Source organism: Heterocephalus glaber, unplaced genomic scaffold (assembly GCF_053883595.1).
Source record: "Heterocephalus glaber isolate CG9 unplaced genomic scaffold, H.glaber_assembly_v1.0 deba00001600, whole genome shotgun sequence".
Classification (NCBI taxonomy): domain Eukaryota; kingdom Metazoa; phylum Chordata; class Mammalia; order Rodentia; family Bathyergidae; genus Heterocephalus; species Heterocephalus glaber.
The window spans coordinates 37,142,359-37,167,557 of record NW_028258372.1 but is presented as its reverse complement, the minus strand read 5'-3'; the positions used below and the strand labels follow the sequence as shown (position 1 = coordinate 37,167,557).

At 37.4% G+C, this 25,199-nt stretch overlaps 1 protein-coding gene and 1 long non-coding RNA gene across 6 annotated transcripts in view; one reads left to right on the top strand and one right to left on the bottom strand.

The window, feature by feature from the left end:
- The window catches only part of LOC147823176 (uncharacterized), a 50,824-nt gene extending 40,409 nt beyond the window's left edge, over positions 1–10,415 (top strand). For 2 of the 4 annotated variants that reach the window (XM_087193882.1, XM_087193881.1), the window contains 3 exons: positions 683–1,624; positions 3,956–4,030; positions 8,366–10,415. The gene's annotated coding sequence lies outside the window, so the exon portion shown is untranslated. The remainder of the gene's footprint in view (positions 1–682; positions 1,625–3,955; positions 4,031–8,365) is intronic. The other 2 variants (XM_087193883.1, XM_087193884.1) reach the window with 2 other exon arrangements.
- Positions 1–25,107, bottom strand: part of LOC147823175 (uncharacterized) — a 56,216-nt gene extending 31,109 nt beyond the window's left edge. The window contains exons 1-2 of one of the 2 annotated variants that reach the window (XR_015444210.1): positions 23,909–25,107; positions 21,653–21,731 (exon numbers count right to left, since the gene is read on the bottom strand). This is a non-coding gene — a long non-coding RNA (uncharacterized LOC147823175). The remainder of the gene's footprint in view (positions 1–21,652; positions 21,732–23,908) is intronic. The other variant, XR_015444211.1, reaches the window with a different exon arrangement.
- Between the last annotated feature and the right edge of the window lie 92 nt (positions 25,108–25,199).

Here is a 25,199-nt window from a genome sequence, read left to right as displayed (position 1 = left end):
ACCACATGATTTTTGTTTAAACTCTCCAATGTATTTGTATGTAGACATTAAGCATGGGAAATGTCAAATCCAGCATGAAATCTCAACAAATGGCAGAATCTATGGTTTTAGAATGGAATGGTTATTTGATCTCTATGCAAACCTCAGCATATTTCTTCTTCTTTTTTTGTATCCTCTAGAAAGCTATAATTTGAATCTAAGAGCAGTAGTTAGGAGAAAAATGTTAATGAAAATCAGATAAATGGGGCCAGGGATTTAGCTCAGTGGTTCCGCCACCTGCCTCAGAAATATAAGGTCCTGATCCCCCGTACCCCCCCAAAAAAAATTGGGGGCAAAATCAGATAACCATGTATTAAAATCTTTCTCATGAGTAAGGCACTATGTAAAGGAGAACTTTGCATCCATTTAGAAGACGTGAAGTACTTTTTCCAGTTCCAGCCCTATATGGGTCCCAAATTCCTCTTGAAGATCTCAGAACTTTCCTAGATTGTGTCCCTTCCTAGCTATGACTGATTCAGTTTTTCTTTCAGAAATCCTTTTTATTCCCAAGTTTTGCCTCAAAGAGAGTATGTCAGTCAGATTTTCATCTCTGTGACCAAATACCAGCTATAGATAAATAAAGGAAGAAAGATTATTTTGGCTCATGGTTTCAGTCCATAGTTAGTGGATCCATTGCTTTTAGGCCTGCAGTGTTGCAGAAACATCATGGCGGAAGGGTGTGGCAGGTGAAAGCTGCTTACCTCATGGTAGCCAGGAAGTGGAGAGAGCAAGAAAGGAATCAGTGAAGAAGGAGGTAAGGAAAAGATATATCCTTCAAAGGCATGCCCCCATGATCTACTTCCTCCAGCTGGGCTCCACTTCCTAGTATCCCATTCGGCTATGAACTCATCCATGGATGAGGTTAGCTCTCTCATGATCCAGTCACCCCTCTAGGCCTCACTTCTGAACGTTATTGCATTGGGGATGAAGCCCCCAATACACAGAAGTGACTATGAGGAAGTGTTCTTTGGAGAACACTGCACATATGATTTATAACAGAGGAACTCCTTCTGTTATTTTTGAAGCAGCCCCAGAAGCCTTTTCACTGCTACGTATTATTGAGAAACAGGAGATTAACAATAAACTAATGTTGGAAATGTTCCAGAAGTTTAAGAAATCACAAGAAGTTATCTGAAACATGTCTTCAGGCTGCAGTGAAACATATCTGAGGCCAGGAAGCCTTACTGGGCCCTTTCCTTCTCCTTGCCTACATTGAGAGTAAGGAGAGTGAGTGTTGGGAAACTTCTCTTTCCCATTTGCTATCATTCTTTTACTGTGTGGCTCCAACTCTGGAAAATCTTTCCTCCCTGCCCACCACCCTCTTCCCCTCTTTTTTTCTACCACTCCCAGACATTCTGATCATCTTATTTGGGTAGAACTTGGACTGTGTTGATCTAAATGCCCTACCAACATTTGATGTGGGTCACTGTGTCCAGAGAAGTTCTGTATCTACAACGTTCACACAGCACATTCACATTTGATTACTCCTTAACAAATATCACAGCCTAGAGAATTATGAACTAACCTGTCCTTAGTGCCCAGTAACAGACTGGACCAGATATGAATCCATCTGAAGTGGGATAATGTAAGTTTGAGAGGAGGTTCACAGAAAATTTAAATGACTATTAAAAGCCTGGAAAATAAGAATAAATAGAGGTAGCAGAATTTATCAAATTGGCATTTTAAAATTTGGGGGATAATTCCATGTGTGAACACGAGTGTGCGTGCGTGTGTGTGTGTGTGTGTGTGTGTGTAGAACTTTCCTGTGCATTTTAGGGTGTTTAGCAACATGCTTAGGCTCTACCCACTTGGTGTTATAGTAGCACCCTCCAGTTGTAACAGCCAAAAATTACTTAGAAGAACTATTTTTCCTCCCAGGACTGGGGAGAAACTATTTTTTCCCCCAGGGCCTTCTCAATGAACTGTATCTCCAGCATTTTTTATTTTTAAAATTTGAAACAGGGTCTTGCTAAGTTGCCAAGGTTGGGCTCAAATTAGGAATCTTCCTGCTTCAGTTTACCAGAGTGCTGAGATTACAGGTGTGCACCACGAGGCCTGGCTAACAAAGAGATTTTTAATAAAAGTTTCCAAACATATGAGGGATTCTCTCATCAATGACAGTTGTCAGCAACTTTTCATTTCCACTGAGAACAGAAGAATTTCAGCTCAAAGGATTTGGATAAAACACACTTGATAATTCTTATGCAGCTTATTATACTCCAAAATCCCTTCCCAAGAAAGGAATGGAGCTCTCTTCTCTGTCAGTCTTTAAAAACTCCTCATTTCTAGGATAATTCTGGTATAGTCTTTCCTTAGAGAATATGTGCTAGAGACCTGTAAACCCCTTTTAGCCTCTATGCTATTGTCTGGACAGCTGCAGAAGCTGTTTAAGCTTCATGTGAATCATGAACACCAGAGCCACCCTGTTGATCAAATGGGAGTTTTCCAAACAAAAACCATGCAATATGAATGCTTCTTATTGTTTTGACATTATTAGAAAATATGAATTCATAAAATTGTTCTTCAATATTTCCTTTTGAAGATACTTCTTAAGGGTCTTGGAAGAAGGTTGATGGTTCTATGTTACATTTTATGTTATCGTATTCTGAATTATTTATTCCCTCTAAGTGGTAAGAGAAAGTATTGTTGTGCTTTTTAAGAGCCACAGGATGAGAATCTGGCATCTCTGAAGGGAGAGTTTGAGCTTTTAAAAAAAGAAGCTATACAAAGAAAACCAGACAGGTGCTTTTAAAAACACTTACATTCCTACCTCATTCCAGAAGGAATTTATAACTGAATTCTTGATAATGACCAAATTTTTAAGCTCATGAATCTAAAGAAATATCAGTTACTTAGTAATAGATATGAGAAAAATTTATTGGTCTATATTTTGAAGCCTATCATCAGACTAGTGCTTCAAATTCTAGAACTACAATGTAGTACAATGATGCTTTGTATTTCTTTGCTATTGATAATAGCACATTCACTTAAATATATGAATCCCTAAGATCTTTTACTTGTTTTTTGAAAAAATACTTTAAGTCTTTGCTATATAATTTTATATTTTGGGAAGGTGAAAATAGTCACAGATGAATGTTAGTACTCTTGCTATTGAAGATTTACAGAAAACCCACTATGTACTCATGTAAGGAGGAAAAAGAGGGAGGACAGTTTGCTGGATCTTGTACCTATGAAGCACCAGTGTAGAGGAGACTCCAAATGTGGCTGGGTCCTGGGCAGAAAAAAACAAACAAACAAAAAACAACTTGATTGTTAAGAGTCATACAGCAAGATGACTGCCAAATTCCAGGAGAAAATCTGCTTTCCTTATAATGGAAAGGGAGTCACCTGCCCATCCCTGAACCAGCCATTGTTGTCTAGGGAACATGATGCTGAGCTAGCCAAGGCCAGGTAACAAGTCACCCTTGGAGTAGAGAATGGAGCACATCTGCAGAACCACATGGACTGACAAGATGGACTGGAGTCCCAAGTGAAATCCTGGGTGTTCCTGGAGCTGGAGTGAGTGGATGTTAGATAGCCAAGGACAAATGTCCATCACCTGCAGATGACTTGAAGTTGGATAGTTCCATGAAACTCTTAATTTAGGACATATTATTATGCTATCTGGTTACATAGCTTCTTTTAGGAATTACCGAGGCAAAGACTCTCATCAGTCCCCTATTAAGCATTGTAGCAGAATAACAGAGAAACAGAATTTTTATCTGGGCCCAAGGCTACCCACAATAAACACTATTTCCCAGTTCACTTCCTGGTAAGTTGTAGTCAGTTGGCAAAGTTCTGATCACTGAAATGTGAGAAGTGATGTACATAAATTCCAAGCTGTATCCTAACAGGGAAAGGGGGTCAGGCCACTCATTTAGATATTATAATTCTTTTCATTATTTTCCAACTACAGGATGGACCATCCTGCCTCTTTTAAATGCAGGACACTGGAGTGAAAATATAAGAAGTAGACTGGGGTACCAACACGGTATGGCTTTATGCTGTTATGTGATGTGTATGCTTTTATTGTTTTAAGTCACTATTACTAGGGCTTTGCTTTAATAGAAGCCAAATGTATCTTGTGTCTAATATGCTCATAGTGACACCAAAATCTATTATTCTTAACTGCATGATAAAAATAGAATCATTGTTTATTTTAGCTGTGTATGACCTAGAAGCAAAGACCTATTCAGCATAAATATTGAATGACTTTTAGCCCAAGGAGGGGTGTCAGCCAAAGATATATCAAATCTTTCCTTTAGGTGCCTCAATGCTTTAAACAGTGAGAAATCTTTAACCAAGGAAGAGAAGACTTAGCATAGTAGTTTTAAAACTACTCTTAAAATATTGTAGCATTTATTCTCTTCCTTAATTACTAAAATTATTATTATTATTATTATTTTTCACGGTGCTAGGGATGGAACCCAGGGTGTCACGTGTTAGGCAAGTGCTCCACCTCTAAGCCACACAGCCCTATCCCTCTAAAGTTACTTTCTTTTTTAAAGACAATTTGTATTAATATGTTTGTATTACATACTGTTTAAATTCCTTGTGTGGAGTTGGTACATGTGCATAACACATCTTAATTCCTTTTAACATCCCCTTTCCCTTCATGTGCATCTCTTTTGGGGGGTGGGGTCCCGGGGATCGAACTCAGGACCTTGCGCTTGCGAGACAGGTGGCAGAACCACTGAGCCGAATCCCCGGCCTTCATGTCCATCTCTTAAGCCTCTTCCCATCTGGGAAAGATCTATGTCCTTGTTTCCTATCATCTATCTTTTATTTTGCTCTTTATTTATAATTTGGGTTTCTCATACAAGAGGAACCATGTAAGAGTCAGCTGTGTGTCTGATTTATTTCTCTTAACTGTATGGTTTCAAGGTGTATCCATTTTCCTACAAATGACTCAGCTTTATCTTTCTTTATGGCAGAGTAGTACTCCATTGTGTGTGTAAATACCATATTTCCTAAAGTACAATGTGTACATACCATATTTTCTTTATCCATTCATCTGTTGTTGGACATATAAGCTGCTTCTAACATTTAGGTACTATGAATTATGCTGCAATAAACATGGAGTACATGCATCACTGTAATATGACTTTACTATTTTGGAAAGATACCCTGAAGGAAAATACCTGGGTCAAATGGAATTTCTAGTTTTAGTTTTCTGAGGACTCTCCACATTGATTTGCACAGTAGTTGTGGTAGTTTACATTTCCACCAACAATGTAGACCACATCTACAGAAATGCTCCAGTGCTTTTCCAAAGTATTCAGCCTTTCTTGCTCCAAAATATTGATATTGACAAAAAGAGGACTGTCCTGTCACTCCACCTTTCTGCCCTTCACACCTCCTAGACGCCAGCACAGACCCACTGATTTAGGGGCAATTAGAAAACTGTCTTCAAAAATTAAGATAATGTCATGGAAGGTAGGGTAGGCTCATTGTTTATTCCACAACAATAAAACTTCATAATGATTATTGTTGGCCAACTAGAAATATGTCTGGGCTTTTCTATTATGAAGATGTTTAAGAGAGAATAGATGATTGTTTACTATACCTTCCCAACCCCAAAGTTTGATTCCCATTTTGCATTCATTTGAAGAGTGACCCTGGGACATGTGGAGCTGTGAGGACAGGCAATTGTCTTGTTTTGTTTTGTTTGGAGTCAAAACTGCACAAAATGGCTTCATTGCTTGGTTTGAAATATTTGGTCCTCTAAACTCTCAGTCATTCAGATCAAAGGATAAAGAGGAAACAATCATCTCAAAGACAAAAATCAAACAAAAAAATTCACCATCTTGTGTACACCGGAAGGCACAAAATATCTTGGTGGCTCTTTCTGTATTGCTAAGATTGATTTGTGGGTTCTGGCATTTCCAGGGTGAATCAGACCCTGGAAAGTTCCCCAGCAGCTTCTCACTTTATGCTTTTAGCCGCCATTGACAATCTTTGCTTCTATCCATTATTTCATTAGCCATTGCAGCACTGTGATATTCTAATTGCATCATGCCTGCTTCCCTTATTAGCTAGAGCATAAAGGGAAACTTAATCAACTAATGGTTATCCTAAGGTACGGTTTGTACAGGAAAGACAGACAATTGCTTCTTTTTATGTATAAATTTTTAGAATTATAGTTTGTTTCCTAGAATCCTCCAAAGATAACCCATGGAAGTTTCTTTTTTTTTCTTTCTCTTTTTTCCTTTTGGTCATTATGAAATCTATCTGCATGTAAGACAAATATAAGTAAGGCTAGGCAAAATTATTATTTACTGCATTCAGTTTCTCCATATGAAAGAAAATCAGTCCCATGTCTTACTTTAAGCCACATGGTGATTTATAAGTTATTGAAAGTTATCAATCTTATAGTAGCAAGATGCAAAATTAAAATAAAGAAAAATATACATGTACAAATGCCTATTTATAGAAAGCAAATGAGGTAAAGTTATATCAGCCATATCCACAGTAAAATTCTTTTTGATTCAGAAAATGGAGCATCTGCACATTTCTCAAAATCTGATCCAAATCCACAAATATTTTTAATGCTTTTTTGAGTTGTTGTTTTAGGAATAATCTAAGTGACACCCCTATCTAAAACTATTACCTTCCAGAGAGACAGGCTGTGTAGGTTTACAGTGCAAGCTTATGTATGTCCCACCTTGTAAAAAGTACAGTAAGGCTGGGCATAGGAACAAGAATGTTTAGGAGGAGAGCATTTAGTGCCAGAACTCCCTGTGGTTGTAGTCTTATCCAAAAAGAATCTGCAATGGCTCCTGTGGAAAGCGTTCTCTATTCTGAGAGCCATAAGTTACCTTAAGCTGAAAAACAGATTTATATCACTTTGTTGGTAGCTTGCTAGACTTTTAAGTCTTTGCAAGTCATTCAGATATTTTTGATGTGTCAGCCACTGTCAAGTGGCTGGTGACATAAAGGTAAAAAAAAAATCTAAGGTCTCTATCCTCAAGGAAATTTTGAGGCAGGTAATGAGCAAGCAATCTTAGTAAAGGGCTCTGATGAAGCCCCCATGTGATTATTTTTCTTCCAAAATAATTATTACATTTTAACAGTGAGTAAAAACCTGTACCTTGTATTTGACTATAAGAGCTCCCCAATAAGGGCATCTCCTCCTATCCTAGCCTTTTGCTTAAACATAATCTCCAAAGAATACAAACACAGCTACATCCTTGGTTCCTGACATAAAAGTGAGCCTTTATACAATAGCCCTTCCTTATCTGCAGTGTTCATTTCCATGTTTGGAGTTATCTGCCATCAGTTATAGTCCAATAATATTACTATAATATAATGAAGAATTAAAATACTTTGAGAGGCCCCATTCCTATAACTTTTATCACAGTATATTGTTAGATAATTTTATTACTGTTATTGTTAATCTCTTTGCCTATTTATAAATCATTTATAAATTTATAAAACCTTGTCCTAGATATGTATGTATAGGGGAACCATAGTATACACAGAGTTCAGAAGTATTTGTGGTTTCAGGCATTCTATGGGGGCTTGGAAAAATATCTCCCATGGAACAGTGGGACAACTAGGGCTTCCATGCTTGCCGACAGCAGTTTACAGCCCAGCCATGTCTCCTACCTTAATATGAAAGGACCTTTACTCTGCACTTTAGGATTCAAAGCCAAGTCACAATTAATTTTTTTTTTTAACTCAGGACCTTGTGCTTGCGAGGCAGGTGGCAGAACCACTGAGCTAAATCCCCGGCCTCTCACAATTAATTTTTTTTTGGTACTGGGGATCGAACTGAGGATCTTGCGCTTGCGTGGCAGGTGGCAGAACCACTGAACTAAATCCCCGGCCACAATTAATTTTTTAATACTGAAAAGATTTAAAGATGTACCTAAGCAATCATTGGATTATATTTTACTTTTTAAAAATCCTAGACATTGTTTTTAAATGAAAGCTGCTACCCCTGCTAATTTCTAGGTACCTCTGCAGAATTGCTGCTGGTTTTCATCACACTGACTTCATGGACAAGGATTAAAATTTCTTGCTAAAGCTTATGTTCATACACTTTAGGAATCTAAGCCTTCTTGTTTCAGGTGATAATAATGATTCCTTATATTTTTTAATGCTTTCGATTTGTGGAGGTGCTTTGCCTTCAATTATCTCAGATTTTCATGGGCTGTGTCCCCTTCAGTTTTGATGTAGTCATCTTTAATTAATGGCCTTTGTCTAAAAGGAAAATTTTAAATCACAACATGTTTACAGAGGGGTTTTTTTCTTATTTAAGTAGCATCATCTTTCAACTAAATAAAATCTCTTTTAAGCGAGTATTAATAATTATTTTCCTTAGGTCCAGTTATCATCTGGTACTGATTGATCTACCAACCTGCAAAAAAGCAATCAATTAATATATCAACATATGCTATAAGAGAAAATCTCTGTCTTTATAATACTGTTATGTAATCTTTCAAACTATATTTAATCTATTTTAACACAATCATTTAAATTTCCACAGCATATTATTATACTATCAACCTGTAATTTAAGATTCTTTTGCAACCTGCATTCATTGTTGGTTATATTTTCACAGTTAAGGGATTATAACCAAATGATAGCTGGCCATGGGATAGAGGATGGAGCAAGCATGCAAGATGCTAAATTGGATTAAAGTATTAAACTCAGTTTGTGAATGCATACTAAATATATTTGCATTCAGGTTAAGATTTTAAAGTGCAGAAGGTTCTTCTAATGCAGCAAACAATGAAAAGTATAAATGGAAAGGCGTTCAGCCCAAATGAATCACCACACAAAATGAAAAAATAGAAACACCCACAGATTTCATTATTTTAAGAAAAAAATACTTCCTTACAGTAGAGAACAATCATATATTGGAAATAGGATGGAAGAATGGAGCAGTTTTCTTGTGACAATGATTTAACAATGCTCTTAAAACCTGTGCACTTGTATACTAAGTTCTAAAATGTTACAGTGTTGAGTAAAACCATTAAAACCAATAACTTTGTTTCCTTTTTCCTATTAGAAATACTTCTTTACTGTAGAAGATAATAGGTGAACAAAAAGAAAAACCGAAAAACCACCATAACCCCACCACTCAGAAATAACTACCATAATACTTCCATAGCATTATTAAGATTCACATACCATTCAACTCACATGTTTAATGTAAACAATTTATTGAAATTATTTTAAAATATTGAATATTTAATTTATTGAAAATATTTACTATATTTTCAGAGATGTATAATCATTACCACCTAATTTAGAACATTTTATCACCCCCAAAATAAACACATTAACAGTCATTTCTCATTTCCCCCAACACATATTCCCCAGCTACTCAGCCCTAAGCAAATACTAATGTACTTTCTATATCTCTAGATCTGCATGTTCTGGACATTTCATATAAATAAAATCACAATGTGTGGTCTTTCATAACTGCCTTTTTTCATTTAGCAAAATGTTTTCAAGATTTTGTCAATGTCCTTTCTTTTTTTGGCAGTACTAGGAATTAAACCCACGGGCACTCTGCTACTGAGCTACATCCCCAGCCCTCTTTATTAATGGTATTTTAAACAGAGTCTGGCTAAGTTGTCCAGGCTGGTCTTGGGCTTGCAGTCCCTCTGCCTCAGCCTCCTGAGTAGCTAGAATCACAGGTGGGTGCCACCGTACCCTTCAAGATTTAGCCATGTTGTAACTCCTATCAGTAGTGAAGACTTCATTGCTGTATGATATTCCATTGTGTCTATTCAGTGTATCTTGTTTCTCTATTTATTTTGAACTTTGGGTTGTTTCCACTTTCTGTCACAAATAACGCTGCTGTGAATATTCATGTGCAAGTTTTTGTTGAATTTGTTGTCAAGTCTCATGGAATCTAGGAGTACAAGGTCTGGGTCACATGGTAACCATATGTTTAACATTTTTGAGGAAATGCTAGATTATTTTACAAATAGCTATGTTACTTTGCATTCCCATCAGCGATGTATGATGGTTCAGATTTCTGCACAACTTTCCACACTTGTTACTGGAGAGGGAGGGGGAGAGCGCTATCCTAGTGAATTTAACATGGTATCTAAATTTCTTTTTAATTTGCATTTTCTTAATGACAAATGATGTTGAACATTATTTCATTTGCTTATTATCTATTTGTATATCTTCTGTGGAGAAATGTCAAATCAGATCCTTTGCCATTTAAAGAATTGGGGCATTTTTCTTTTTACTGTTGAGTCTTAAAACTTCTTGTATATTCTGTACACAAGTTCCTTATCAGCTACATGAACTATAAATAATTCCTCTCATTCTCTGAGTTGTCTTCTTTCTTGGTGTTATTATCTGCAACCCAGAAGGTATTAATTTGATTAAACCCAATTTATCTATTTTTACCTTTGTCTCATACTTTCAATATTGTATCTAAGATGGTAGAGAGATTACTATCTTTTGAGAGTTTTCAAATTTTAGCTCTTAATTAGTCAAAGATCAATTTTGAGTTATATTTGTAGGTGTGAGGCAGGGGTTCAGTACCACTCTTTTGCCTGTCATGCAAGTCGTCATCAAGTCGTGCCAGCATCATTTGTTAAAAAGATTATTTTTTACCTTCATTGAATTGTCTTGGCTCCCTTGTTGAAAATCAGTTGACCATGAATATAAAAGTGTATTTCTGTACTTTGATTTCTTTTATTTTTGATTTGTATATCTCTTCTTATGCTACTCCTATTACTAGTTGCCTAAAACTTTCATCTTTTTTCCTTTCTGTATATTTGTTCATACTTATTTTGTTAAAACTCTTGATACCAAGCACAGCATTTTAAATCTGTGTATTCAGAGACCATTATATCCTCTCCTGTCATTAAACATTCAACACAATTTTTAATGGTTGTAGTATCCATTGTACAATGTATAATACTTTAATTAATGCCCTATTGTTGGATATTTGAAGTTGTTTTCAGAGTAACGTTATTTTCAAAATAATATAATAAACACACCCCCACTAAGACGTAGACTCAAAGAGACAGGGTGAGGCCTTACTTGATTACTCTATATTGACCTAATGTAAATTTGATCAAAGTTTCTAGATATATTGGTCTCTGGGGAAATAATTCACCATCACCTTATAACAGAATGAAAATTCAACTGGAATGGTCTTTGTTTACTTACTATTGACATCAGATTGCTCAGGATCGTTTCTCTTATGTGAGGCCTAGCACATAGGAAGTACTCAGTATAGGTCAACCACTATTATTGCTATGATTATTATTGTTATTATTACAGTGCAATCAAGTATTGCTTTGTTCTTGTCTCTCCTTTGTTGGGAACACCATCTGATTTTTTAAGATGGCTTTTGACCTTCTGAGGTCAATAATCTTTGTTGAGCATCTAAAGAAATCTATGGATCCTTTCTGCAGATAAATAGGCTCATATTGTTGTGGCAGAGAACAGCAGCTCAGTGCTATAGCCAAGTGTTATGGCTCAGTGTCATAGCTAAGTGCCACAGCTCAGAGGCACAGCTGAGCTTTACAGCTCAGGGTTGGAGCTCTGAGATACAGCTGAGCTTTACAGCTCAGTGTGGCAGCTCTGGGTCACAGCTCTTGTAATTTAAAGACTTGAAAATTTGATGGTCACTCTCAGAGAGGTGTAGAAAAAAATCCTTTATTAGGCCGGCAAGGCCCAGGCGGACTCAGAGGAGTCTGAGGACTCTACCAGAAATGAGAGCCTCCTTATATAGGGATCTACAGGGAAGGCGAGCATGCTCACTGAAGCAGGGGGTGGAGTAACAGAACATGTCTGAAACATATGCTGTGTGAGCATGCTCACTGAAGCAGGTGGGGGGGGCGGGGGGGCGGAGTTACAGAACATTCTTGTAAGGGGGCAGAGCTTAACAGAACATTCTTGAAGGGTCACAGTTCAAACAGTCACAATCCATTTTGATACATTAGGCAGGAGGCCAGCAGCACAAACTTACATTTCCAAAACCAAAACATTTGGGGGGGATGGAAGCGAGGCAAGGGCCTGTCTTATTGTATAGCACTTCTCTATCAATATGTACATATGGGGGATATGTACATGTGGAGAATTCTGTGGGTTAAGAACTGTGCTCTTATGCTCACTATAGCTCCTTCCTTTTTTTCACTTGCTAGAGGAAAAATGCTTTGCCTTGAGACTCCGTGGGTTAAACACAAAATGTACTAGAAGTTCACCATCAGGCTACCATGCTGAAGAACTGGTCTGGGACAAACTCTCCTGGCTTTTTCACTTCAATTTCACTTATGCCCACCGTCTCTTCTGTCTTGGAAATATCTCCTCCAGGGAGCTACGGATTCAGACCTACTTCAAGATAAGGCATAGACAGTCCTTAACCCCAAACTGACTCCCCCCGCCTCTTCCTCCTCCTCTTCCTCTTCCTTCTCCTCCTCTTCCTTCTTCCTCCCCCTCAATATTCCATGTAAAATCTTTTTTTCCCCTTTTAAATTCTGTTATTGGTACATTAGGTATACAATATGTTTACATCTATCATTGGATGCTTGTACCTGTACATAATCTCTCTTGGTTCTTATTTTTTCCCCATTCCCTGCCCTCTCTTCACCCCTCCACCCTTCCCTATTTACAGAGACTTTGTTCCCATTTTTTTCTTCTCTCATAATTTTTCCTTTCTCTTTTTTCCTTTCCCCTTCCCCTCCCACCACCCCTATCCCTTTGGACCTTTTCTTCCTATTTCAAAGTATCAATTATTCATTTTAATCATTTTAATCCTTATTTGCACTTTCAGTTTCTCACACTAGTAAAACTATTCGGTATTTACACATGTGAGTCGTATTTATTCCACTTAAGAGGATGGCCTCAATGTGCATCCATTTAGCTGTAAATGTCTCTAGTTTCTCATTCTTTATGGCTGAGTAGTACTCCATTTTATAAACAAACTACATCTTCTTTTGTCTAAGAGTTGCTCAGCCTTCACGGCTGACAATAATCTAGAGTTCCACTCCACCTTCAATGACCATGGTAATATTCTTGGCTCTCATGACAATCACAGAATCCCATTCTGACCGCCACCCTCCAACTTCCGAACTCGTGCTCCAGCAATTCTTGGTTTCATCAAAAATGTCCATTCACAGACTATCATCTTGCCAACTGTGGTCCACTATCCTTGTCCATCCTCACATTCTTCCTTTTCTCTAAAGTCTACAGATCGTGTTTATATCTGTTCCTTTGCAAACTCTCTTAAAACCCTTCCCTAAGTCTTCTTTGCTGTATTCATTAGTTAAGTCTCCAACTCTGGTTATACCCCACAATCTGCCCACTCCAGGTTTGCACTAGAGCTGCTGAACATTGCTCGGCTGGTCTTGTTCAATGTGTCTATTGGTCTTTAAATTAGTGACCCCAAAACTCAAATTGGAGTGCTTAGCATGTTTGACAATCATATTTCTTTGAATGTTCCCTTTCTCACTCTTCAAAAAGACCAATTCATGTCAGGCATGGTAGTATATGTCTGTAATCTCAGGTACTAGGGAGCCTGAAGCAGGAGGATGGCAAGTTCAAGACGAACCTGGACAATTTATCAAGATTGTCTTAAAAAACAGAAAAAGCACTGGGGATGTGGTTGAGTGAGAAGCCCTGGGTTCATTCCCCAGTATAGAAGAGGGGAAGAGAAATTCATGGGAGTAACTTTTTGTATTTTCACCTTTCCCCACTCCAACTGTACTCCTTCCCTTACCTACATTTGGGGGGCATAAAATAAATAATAAAAGCAAACAAGAATTACCAAACTACAACCTACCTTTTTGTGTCCCATTATAAGTTACCTCATAGGTCTGTAGGGTCAAATGTTCTGATTCATGTTTGTTTTTTCTAGGTCCCAGGTGAATCTGGTGTCCTTAAAGACTTTTCTCTAGCAATTATTCCTGTCTCACCTGTATCATCAATTTCTCCCCCTTTCCTGCTTTATTTCTACTAACGAACAATACGCCGTAACTTCTTTCTTAAAAGAGCAAAAGTGTCTTCATCACATGTGCCTCTCCAGTCCCAGGCCAGCTTCTGCTTCCCTCCCCAAGGAAGCTTTGTGAGTTGCCAGCATGGCTGACTTAACCTTTTCCCTCACATTCTCTCCTCAGCCTGTTTCCCCTGAGACTTCTCTTATCCAAGTCACTGATGGATTCCACACTGCCAGACCCAAGGGACACCTCTGCTTTGACTTTACTTCACTGTCTGAGCAGTGTTAGCCACTCTCCATTAAGTACTTTCTTCTTTGGGGTTATAGGGTAAAAATAACCTCTGAGTTTTCCTTTTTGGTGAAGTCCAGTCCCAGAATCCTTTGCCAGTTCTTCTGCTCAACCTTTAAATGCTGGAGAGCCCAGGTCTCCAGGGCCCTTCTCCCTGTACATGTTCCCAGTCCTGTCCCATAGCTTTAAACGCCACTTAGAAGCTTGTAAAGTGGCTGAGATAAGGGTGGGAGGAAAATTTGTACCTTTTAATTTTATACAATGACAAATTAAAATTTAAATAAATATATGAGGGAAAAGACTCTTATAGGAGGCCAAGTTTAATGCTGATGGAGCAGGAAGGAGGAGTCAGTGACAGAGCTGTGTGTTTGTGTGGTGGTTCTTCTGTGATGGCTTCATGTTGCTCATGGACTAGGAGGCAAGGTTCTCTATTTAGAGAGAGGAAATGGGCCAGGGGAAGTTGGGGGGACCCTCGAGGATTGGAGGGAGTGATGGTTTAGAAGAGTTTTTGCTGCAAGTGGAAGTGCAAGTTGACCAGAGACAAGCAATAGGACTGTTGAGGCCTCGGTGGTCCTGGATTTATAGTGGGCATTGCAGCAGGAATGCGTTGTGACTTTGCTGCTTCAAGTTCAGGGTCTGCTATAAATGGTTGTCCAACCTCACCCAAGTTACTCAAACTTTGTACTCTTCAGAGTTTCTCCATTTGTAAACTGAGGGCTCATTCATTTATTTATTCAACAGATATTTACTACGTGCCTATTATATGTCTGGTATAGTTCAGGGGCTGAGAATAGACCAAAAAAGAAGAAAAAGTCTCCACCCTCATGGAGCTCGTAATAGTTGTATCTCCCTTTCACGTTGTTATGGAGCTTACATAAAATTCTAATTTCCTAAATTTTAAGATGTATACTTTCTTCTTTTTAATTTTAAATCTCTGAAATTGATTACAATCAGTGGCATCATAATTGGCAGGGTGTTTTTCTTTCTTGATTTTACATAGAGTAATAGTGCATCTTACAATCAATGCAGTTTCAGAGTCAATTTAATACCTTGCTTTATTTTATGTACATAAAACTTTATGCCATTGGATCAAGAAATTCATTTTGTTAGAGTAGTTGTACAAACACACAATCATAGATGTAAAAGCTTAATGAAGTGTACACACTGCGTACATACTAGTAAAAGCAAAGAACTGGAAACAAGTCAAATATTTATGGACAGGAGACTGAGCTGTAGTACAAAACCCAGTGGAGTAAGGCAAGGAAAGAAGAAGAATAATAATTCTATATATTGCCATGAAGTGATCTCCGGGATACATTACAAAATGAAATAGATATAGAAAAATGTTAGCTCCTATTATTTAAAAACTGGACCACATATTTGTGCATTTGAGAATATCTGCTTATATGTGCAAAATTGGAAACATAGATAAATTTTTATTTGATTTTTAAAACATTTTAAAGGAATCTGTAGGAGAAGAAAGGAATAAAGTAGAAGGATCAGGAATGAAAGCCAAATCTCTAAGAATATACATTGTTTTATAAATTTTATTTCAAACCATGTAAATGCTTTATATAGTTATAAAATACTAAATCAAATGGAAAAGAAAAACAATTCCTAAAATATCAAAAGCCAATGGAAACAAATGAACCTGTCTTTGTACTGACTTAGTGACTTAACCATAAAAAAGGAATTATTTCGCATGGTTTTTTTTTTTTTGGTACTGGGAATCAAACTCGGGTCCTTGTGTTTGCGAGGCAGGCAGCAGAACCACTGAGTTAAATCCCCAGCCCTCGCATGTTTTTAAAATCCCTAATTTGAAGAAGTAATTTAAAAACTACCAACAAGGAAAAGTTCAGGTGCTGATGGATTCACTGCTTAATTCTACAAGAAATTTAGAGAAGATCTAATGCCACTACTCCTCATACTTTTTAATGAAATTGAAAGGGAAGCAATACCCAAATTCAATCCTGGAAGTAAAAATTACCCTAATACCAAAACCAGAGATGGATCCAACCAAAAAAAGAGAACTACAGGCCAGCCTCCTTAATGAACATGGATGCAAAAATCCTCAATAAGATACTGGCAAACAGAATGTAGCAAATCATCAAGAAGATTATAGCACAACCAAGTAGGATTCATCCTAGGGATGCAGGGATGGTTCAATATATGAAAATCAATAAATGTAATACTCCATATAAACAAAACCAAGGGCAGAACCCACATAATCATCTCAATAGACTCAGAAAAAGCATGTGGCAAAGTTCAACACCCATTCATGATGAAAACCCTACAGAAAATTGGAATAGAAGGTGTGGTGGATGAACTAATGGTCAACTTGTAATGCACAGCTGAATTGAATCAGCATGGTCTGGGCATGGAAGACCCACCTGAGGACTGTTGCCAATAGCATAAAAAGAACTGGAGGGGAAGATCATTGGCTGTTGATTTTTTGGAGCTTGCCGTGGGTGGTGCTGATACAAACTTGGCTGTTCTCTCATAAGAGGAGCTCAGGACCTCGCTGTCATTGGGAATGGCTGCTGTTCTCATCAGGGGAGCTCTGATCTTTGCTGTGAGTGTCACTTCCTGGCTCCTGTGTAGATCCCTCAGCCTGGTGGCACAAATCCTTCATCTGTTGGCGCAGGCTTTCTAGCTTCCACCACTGGACTTTGGGCCTTCCTGGTGCAGATCCTTGATACAGACAAGCATGAGACCTTGCCGTGGGCTCTAGGACACAGGCTGGACTTGTATGGGACACTGCTGTGGGATCCAGGCCCTTGGCTGGATTCTTTGGATCTTTAGTGTGTGGCTAGATCTCTTGTACTACTCTGCATTTGACTTTCTGGGTGACTATTATAAAATAATTCTGTAAATTATGTGTCCTGTATTAAATCTATTTCCCTTGCAATCCCTGGTTACAAGGTCTTTATCTCAATCTGATAAAAGCCATCTATGACAAACCAACAGCCAACATCATACTAAAAGGACAAAAACTGTAAGCTTTCACTCTAAATCAGGATCAAGACAAGGATGGCCACTGTCACTATATAGATTCAATATAGTTCTGGAAACATTAGCCAGAGCAATTAGACAAGAGAAATAAAAGGAATAAAGATAGGAAAAGAAGTTAAATTATCATTATTTGCAGATTACATGATACTCTACATAGATCCCCAAAACTCCACCAAAAGACTCCTAGCTTTAATAATAAAATTCAGTGGTGTAGCCGGATACAAAGTCAACACTCAAAAATCAATAGCCTACTTGTACATGAATAATAAACTCACTGAAAAAGAAATTAGAGAAACAGCTTTCACAATAGCATCCAAGAAAATGAATACTTAGGAATCTAACAAAGGAAGTAAGACATTTACATGGAAAACTACAGTACTCTGAAAATGGAGATTGAAGAAAATATACAAAATGGAAAGATATGCCTGTTCTTGGGTAAGAATCAATATAGTGAAAATGGCCACACTTTCAAAACTGTTATATATTTATAGCACAATTTGTAATACCTAAATCTTGGAATCAGCCCAGATGCCCATCAATGGATGAATGGATAAAGAAAATGTGTTTTAAAAATATGTATAACTTAGCCGGGGATTTAGTTCAGTGGTTTCACCGCCTGTTGTGCAAGTGCCAGGACCCGAGTTCAATCCCTGGTACAAAAAATATATGTGTGTATATATACATATATATGTATATATGTGTGTGTGTGTGTGTGTGTGTGTATATATATATATATATATATATATATATATAACGGAGTACTACTCTGCCATAAAGAAGGATAAACTTAACACATTTTTAGGTAAATGAATGCACCTTGACACCATACTTTTAACTGAAACAAATAGGACACCCCTGTTAAATATCTCATTGTTTCTTGTATAAGAAACTGAAATGGGGCTGGGGATTTGGCTCAGTGGCACCACTGCCTGCCTCACAAGTGCAAGGTCCCGAGTTCAATCCCCGGTACCAAAACCCCACCCTCAAAAAAAAAAAACTGAAACGGTAAGTAAGGACCAAAATGGATGATAGATATTGGGAAGTAGGAAAAAAAAATGTTCAAATGGAAAGGGGGACAGGGTAGGGGGAGGGGAGAAAGGGAAAAAAGAGAATAGAAGGAAAAAAACCAGAAACAAAGCTTTTGTAAATAAGGAGGGGAAGAAGGATTGAAGGGAGGGGAGGGGAATGGGGAAAGAAGAATCTAGATATATTATGTACAGGTACAAATTTGCTATGGTAAAATGTGATCATTATGTATATCAAAAGCGAACCAATAAAGTTAATTTTAAAAATAAAATAAAACGTCTAATTTGACTACATATCCTTTTCTGGTACCAGGAATCAAACTCAGGATCTTGCATTTGCGAGGCAGGTGCAGCGCCACTGAGCTAAGTCCCCAGCCCTAACTAGAATCTTTTTTAAAAGACATTTTAAATTTTTTGGTAGTATGAGTGATAATAATTTTGATATTGTTATTCTGGAGATAGTCTACATATAATAAATAATAAATTATATTAATAGTCTTAATTGATATATGCTCACCCATGTTTATAGCAGCACACTTTGTAATAGCTAAAACTTGGAAACAGCCCAATTGCCCATCAACTGGAGACTAGATAAAGAAGATGTGGTTTTTTAATAAAATGGAATACTACTCAGCCATAAAGAACAAGAAACTAGAGACATTTATAACTAAATGGATGCACATTCAGGTGATACTCTTAAGTGAAATAAATAGCACACACGTGTAAATACCGAATAGTTTCTCTGATATGAAAAACTAAAACTAATAAGGTTCAAATGGTATATTTGATATTGTGAAATAGGAAGAAAAGGTCTACAGGGGTAGAGGAAATGGGAGGGGTAAGAAAGGAAAGAAGGAAAAAAATATGAGAAAAGGAAAAAATGGAGACAAAGTCTTTGTAAATAGGGAAGGGTAGAGGGGGTGAAGGGAGGGCAGGGGAAGGGGAAAAAATAAGAACCAAGATACATCACATAGAGGTACAAGACCCCAGTGATGAATGTAACTGTATTGTATACCTAAAATGTACCAATAAACTTAATGGGGAAAAAAAAGAATTCTGTGCTTCTGTGACTATCACCTATACCAGATGGGGCACAAAGAATAATATTGATCACTGACATTTAGAAAAAAAAAAAGCTATGAGATTAGTAGTAAGACATTCCTAAAATTGGTACATTAAATTATTGATCATGTTACTGAAATGTTAAATTCATCTCTATAAAAGCATTGTCATGTTATGCTTTGTGCTCACTATAAAGCTATGAATGCACATGGCATCTGTGACCCCTTTGCCTTCCACCCACAATCAGGAGGAACTCTTGGCTCCATTTTGCACATACCTCTTTCTTCTGTCCTCTTCCCTTTCCCCTTACTGCCACTACTTTAGTTCAAGCTATCTTCTCCAGTTTACCTCAGCTTCTACCTAGTTCCCCTCCCAGTTTTACCTCCTGCCATCATTTTTCCATATTTTAGCATCCCTTAAAATCTTTTCTCCATATTGTACCCTAACTGAGAAGTAAATCTTTATTAGTATATGCCACAGAGATTCAGGGGTCATTTGTTACTGCAGTATAACTTGACCAAGTAGGCTGACACCTAACTTCCTTCAGTCCTTGGATATACTGTACTATCCCATTGGATGCTTCCATCCTCTTCTCTTTCCTGTTTTAATGGTCTCAATTCCTATTCAGATTTTAGATGCCAGTTCCTCTGGCAAGTTTTCCTGATGGGACATGCCTGGCTGTGTGCCCTTCCCATGCATTCCTGTGACATCCTGTATTTCCCCTAGCATAGCACTAACCATGAAATTGCCTCCCTTCCTCTGCTGTGAGGGTGACAAGAGTAGAGAATATGACTTTCTTTTTTATCACTATATTTTAGGTTTGGCACATGGCAACTCAATCTGTTGAATGAGTAAATAAATTTTTCAAATTTAAAGATTTGGTCATACTATTTGTCAGGAAAAAGGAATTAAAGGCAGCAAGTAGTATAGACAAGTTATGGTCTGATTCATTATGATGCTACAAGTGAAAACTAGTTCAATGACAAGTCCAGTGCTATCAAACTATACTTTCCTGTCTCCACCTCGGTGTGAATTTATACAGACTTTCTAAGCCTCACATATGAAAAGTACAAGAACTAATAGGTATGAGACTGAAGGTTCCTGAGATGAAAGAATGCTATGCATGATTATTTCTCTACATGTCTCAACAGTGCATGAGAGTAACGTACAGGTCAGCTCACATTATTGCAGTATTTCCTGTTCTAAGACACAGCTTAAGGCAAACCCTTAGGATGGATAAGGGGGATCTGTGCATTCCACAACTCTAGTCTAATTGAGTCACTCTGGAATATTTTCCTGTCCCTCCCTGCTGTAAATCATAGTGCATAATAACGAAGCATTAGTAATGCTATCTGTGATTTCCATATTACTTACTATAAGTAATCTTTTCCATGGCCCTACAATTAAAAGACTACTAAAAGTCATTTTAATGAAGACCTTTTTTGAAGAAAATAGAAATAGGAGTTTAAATTAATTATACTGTTCTATGGTGAGACCTAAGAGGAAACCAATCTGAGCTTTGTTTAAAGACCATACAGTGGTATAGAGCCACAGGTGAGATCTGAAGGGTTCTGAGGTTTGGCTTATTAGCTCTGAAAAGTGAAGGATTTGATGTTGATATTAGGCTTCATCTAGCCCAATATGTCACAGCTCATAATGGGAAATGTAACTCACTAGGGTGTACATTGCAAATGAATCATCCAATTTTAAGTGAAATAAATCAGATACACAAATTTAAATACCACACTATTTCTCTTGGGTGAGAAACCCAACGGGTAAATAAGGATCAAAATGGAGGATAGATACTGAGAAGTAGGAAGAACATGTTCAAATGGGAAGGGGAACCAGAGAAGAGAGAGGGGGAAGGAAAGAAAAGGAAAGGGGATTTTAAAAAGAGAATGGAAGGAAAAATGGAAACAAAGCTTTTATAAATAGGGAAGGGAAAAAGAGCTGAAGGGAGGGGAGTGGAAAAAAAAGAATTAAGACATATATGCAGGTAAAAATTCCCTATGATGAATGTGATCATTATGTATGGCAAATCTGTACTAATAAAAATAAATACATAGGGCCGGGTATTTAGCTCAGTGGTTTTGCCGCCTGCTGTGCAAGCTCAAGGACCCGAGTTCGATCCCCGGTACCAAAACAATAAATAAAAAAAATAAATAAATACACTTTTAAAAATTAAAAAAATTAGCGGCCAGGGCTTTAGCTCAGTGGTGCCAAGCCTGCCTTGCAAGTGCAAGGTCCTGAGTTTGATCCCCAGTACCACAAAAAAAAAAAAAAAAAAAAAAAAAAATTGAAAAAAACCTGAATCATCCCACACATTACGATTGACGCCTTCTCCAAAGTAACAGGAATCTGAATGCAAAAGGCAGAGTCACAGCTTCTGTGAGAAAAATAAGAAATGGGAAACAGAGATTGGGAACATATATTAGCATGAATTTTTTCCTGATTTCCAAGTGTTTGGGGAGTGCTAGGGACACTAGAAATGGTGAGAACCATGCCCCTTGGTTGGAGATTAAAGGGACATGGCTGAAGGGCTGACACGATGTACAGCTGAAAGCAATTTGTTCTAGTGGATTTAGGCCACAGACCCAGGCTTACGTCATGACCAGGCCACACACTACCTGTTGGCCATGGGTAAACTGCTTAGTTACGTATCCTGGTTCTTCATCAGCACAGTGGAGATAAAATACCTACCCTATAGGGTTATACTGGGAATTAAACATTACAGTGTTTGCAAAATGCTCTGAATAGTACCTAGCCACAGAGAGATCTCCAGTGAAGAACTCGACTGCCTTGTAAAGTAAGCACCCTGCCTCTAAAAGCATTCAATAATTCAGCTGTGTAGCAGAGTGCTATGAAGTAATTCCACCTGCTGTGTACAAAGAGTTACAAGGGGTGGTAACTAGAATCTGGTGAATGCATTGAAATCTAAGATTCTATGATACATTAAGTTTTAAACTGCTTTACAAACATTGTAAAATAAAATGGTCCTCAAACACACAAAACTAAAATGCTAGAACTACAGGGAGGAATAGACACACCTACCATTTTAATGGGAGATGATTTGACTTATTTAATCCATGAATGGTGAGAAGCATGCCGACAGGCAAATCTGAACACAAACATTGATAAAGATGTAGACAATCTGAACTACCAAACTTGATTTATTTAACATACATTGCTGCACCTGTCAATTGGTGAATAAACTTTTGTCTATATTCCTCATCCTTCTAAAGAAATAATGCATTTCCAGTCATTATCACATCGAGACTTTTTGAAACTGACAAATTAATTCTAAAATGTATATGAAAGGACAGAGCCCAAGAACAGCCAAGATATTCTTGAAGGAGGCTAAAGTGGGGGAACTTGTTCAACCGGATAGCAAAACCTGTAATAAAGTTACGGTAATCAAGACAGGATGGTATCAGCACAACTTGCAAGTCCAGAAGGAGACTCATGCATTGCGGAATCTTGATATATGACCAGAGATGGCATTGAAGGTTACTTGAAAAATGTTCCTAGTCAATAGTATTTGGACAGCTGGCTTGGCCAACTGAAAAACAAAGAAATGGAGTCTTCAAACCAGACACAAATCAGTTCCATATGGATTAATGATTTAAATGTGAAAGGCAGAAGTTTAAAACTTTTCCCAAAAATTCTACAAAAATGCTTTCCTCACTTTAGGGGGCACATGGATTTTTTTTTTTTGATACTAAACTTGCTAGCAACAAAAGAAAAGATTGATAAATTTAACTATATTAAACTTGAGAAATTTTATTCATTAAAAGATGCCATAGGCCGGGGATTTAGCTCAGTGGTTCCAGTGCCTGCTTCGTAAGTGCAAGGTCCCAAGTTCAATCCCCGGTACCAAAAAAAAAAGGAAAAAAAAGATGCCATAAAGAAAATAAAAAGATCTTGAAATGGATACTGGACTAGGAGGAAAATTGTTCTAAAGACTTTATTGGAAAAACTGGTGAAATTTCAATGATGGCTATATGATAGCTATTAGTATTATGCAGTGTTAAACTATCTAAATGTGAACATTGTTCCGTGGGTACATGAGGGAATATTTTTGTTTTCAGAGGCACATGCTACAATTTGCTCTCAAATGGTTCAACAACAAATATTTCACACAAATATAGAAAACTCTAAGTCTATGTGAAGGGCATATAGGGTATATATATACATTATCTCAGTCACAAGTCAAAAGTTTTCTTAAAATTGAAAACACAGTAGCCCATAAATATGTTCAATTTTTATATATAAACTAAAAATAAATTAAGTTTTTAAAAAAGGCATTGTAAAAATCCTTCAGTCCCTTTTACAATGCATATACCAAAACATATGAGGAAACTTGGGGATTTTCAAATGCAAAATGAAAAAAAAAAAATCACCTGTTGTCAACTAAGGAAAACCAGTTGCTTTTTTGATATGACCTTATAGATACTTACCATAGATATCTATATTTCTTTTATAAGTTTAAGCATTCATATAAACCAATTTTAAAATGAAATGAGATCATATATTGTAAGAATAGAAAATCGTACTGGGACACACCTGTAGTACCAGCACTGGGGAGGCTGAGGCAGGAAGACTGCTGTGAGTTCCAGGCCAGCTTAGGCTACATAGTGAGTTCAACGCTCGTACAGGGAGACCCTGTCTCAAAACAAAACAAAACAAAAATGCTTAGATAAGGAAGAGGACACATGAATGAAAGAGCAACACGTCAACCTTTATCAGTAATTAGGGAATGTAAATTAAGGGCATAACACAGTACCTATTTATTCTTGGTAAACTAGCCAAAAGTAAGAAGTCTAACTATGTCAAGGATTGGAGAATGGGAGACGCAAGAGCTACCAGTGCTGGTGCCAGTGGAGATTGATACAATCACTGTGAAATCACCTGGGAGTCGCCTTGTCAAGCTGAATAACCCCGTTCCTTCTGGTCCAGTAGTGCTACTGAGAAGAGCGAGCAAGATTTGGGCACATGTACAGAAAAGGACAAGAATGTGCCTACCAGTTGTGTTAGAAATTACTCGGGCAGAGCCAGGCTCTGAAGGGCATGAGCTTATATGACTGGAGACAGAGGAGGCTTTTAAAGAAAAATATAGAATTACTTATTATCTTGGGTTCAAAAGTGAGTATTTATAATGGGTAAGAAATAAGATGCTACAAATGTCACAAACCCAGAAGAAATTAGTTCAGCTACAGGTCTGTGGCCTACAAACTCAATAAACTCAATAAATTTAATATGGCTCCATTAGTAAAGAAAAAAATGTACAACGCACTTATAATCATATCTGCTACAGTACTAACTACATCCTTGACAGAAGAGAACTTCCTTTTGGCCAGGCAGTTAAAAATAAATTTCTATCACTACACTTCACAACTTGGATGAATCAAAGAAATAAATGAATTGTAAATCAGGGAAGGCTATAAGTATGGTGTATTTTTATAAAGCTCACACACAGAAAAACCCCACAACGAAACAATATATTGCTTTAAGATGCATCCAAAACGCATCTACTGAAAATGGCAAGGAGTACCCTGAAACAAAATGCTGGATAATAGTGGAGAAGAGGGAAGGAGCAGAATCCCAGAGATGCAGAAATGTTACATGTAGATACCGTGAAGAATTCAGACTTTCTTTACTAGTATGCTTTAAATTTTGTTAAATATACTAATTTTGTATGCATCAGATATTAGACTGAAAAAGACACTTTAAAATACAACATCCCCAAACAGTGTATCCTAAATCAGCCACCTCTATTTCCTTCCTTCCTTCCTCGTCTGCCTCTCCTTGGTCACCCCCCCCATCTCTTAGACACAAGCTTCCTGGAACGCAGCTG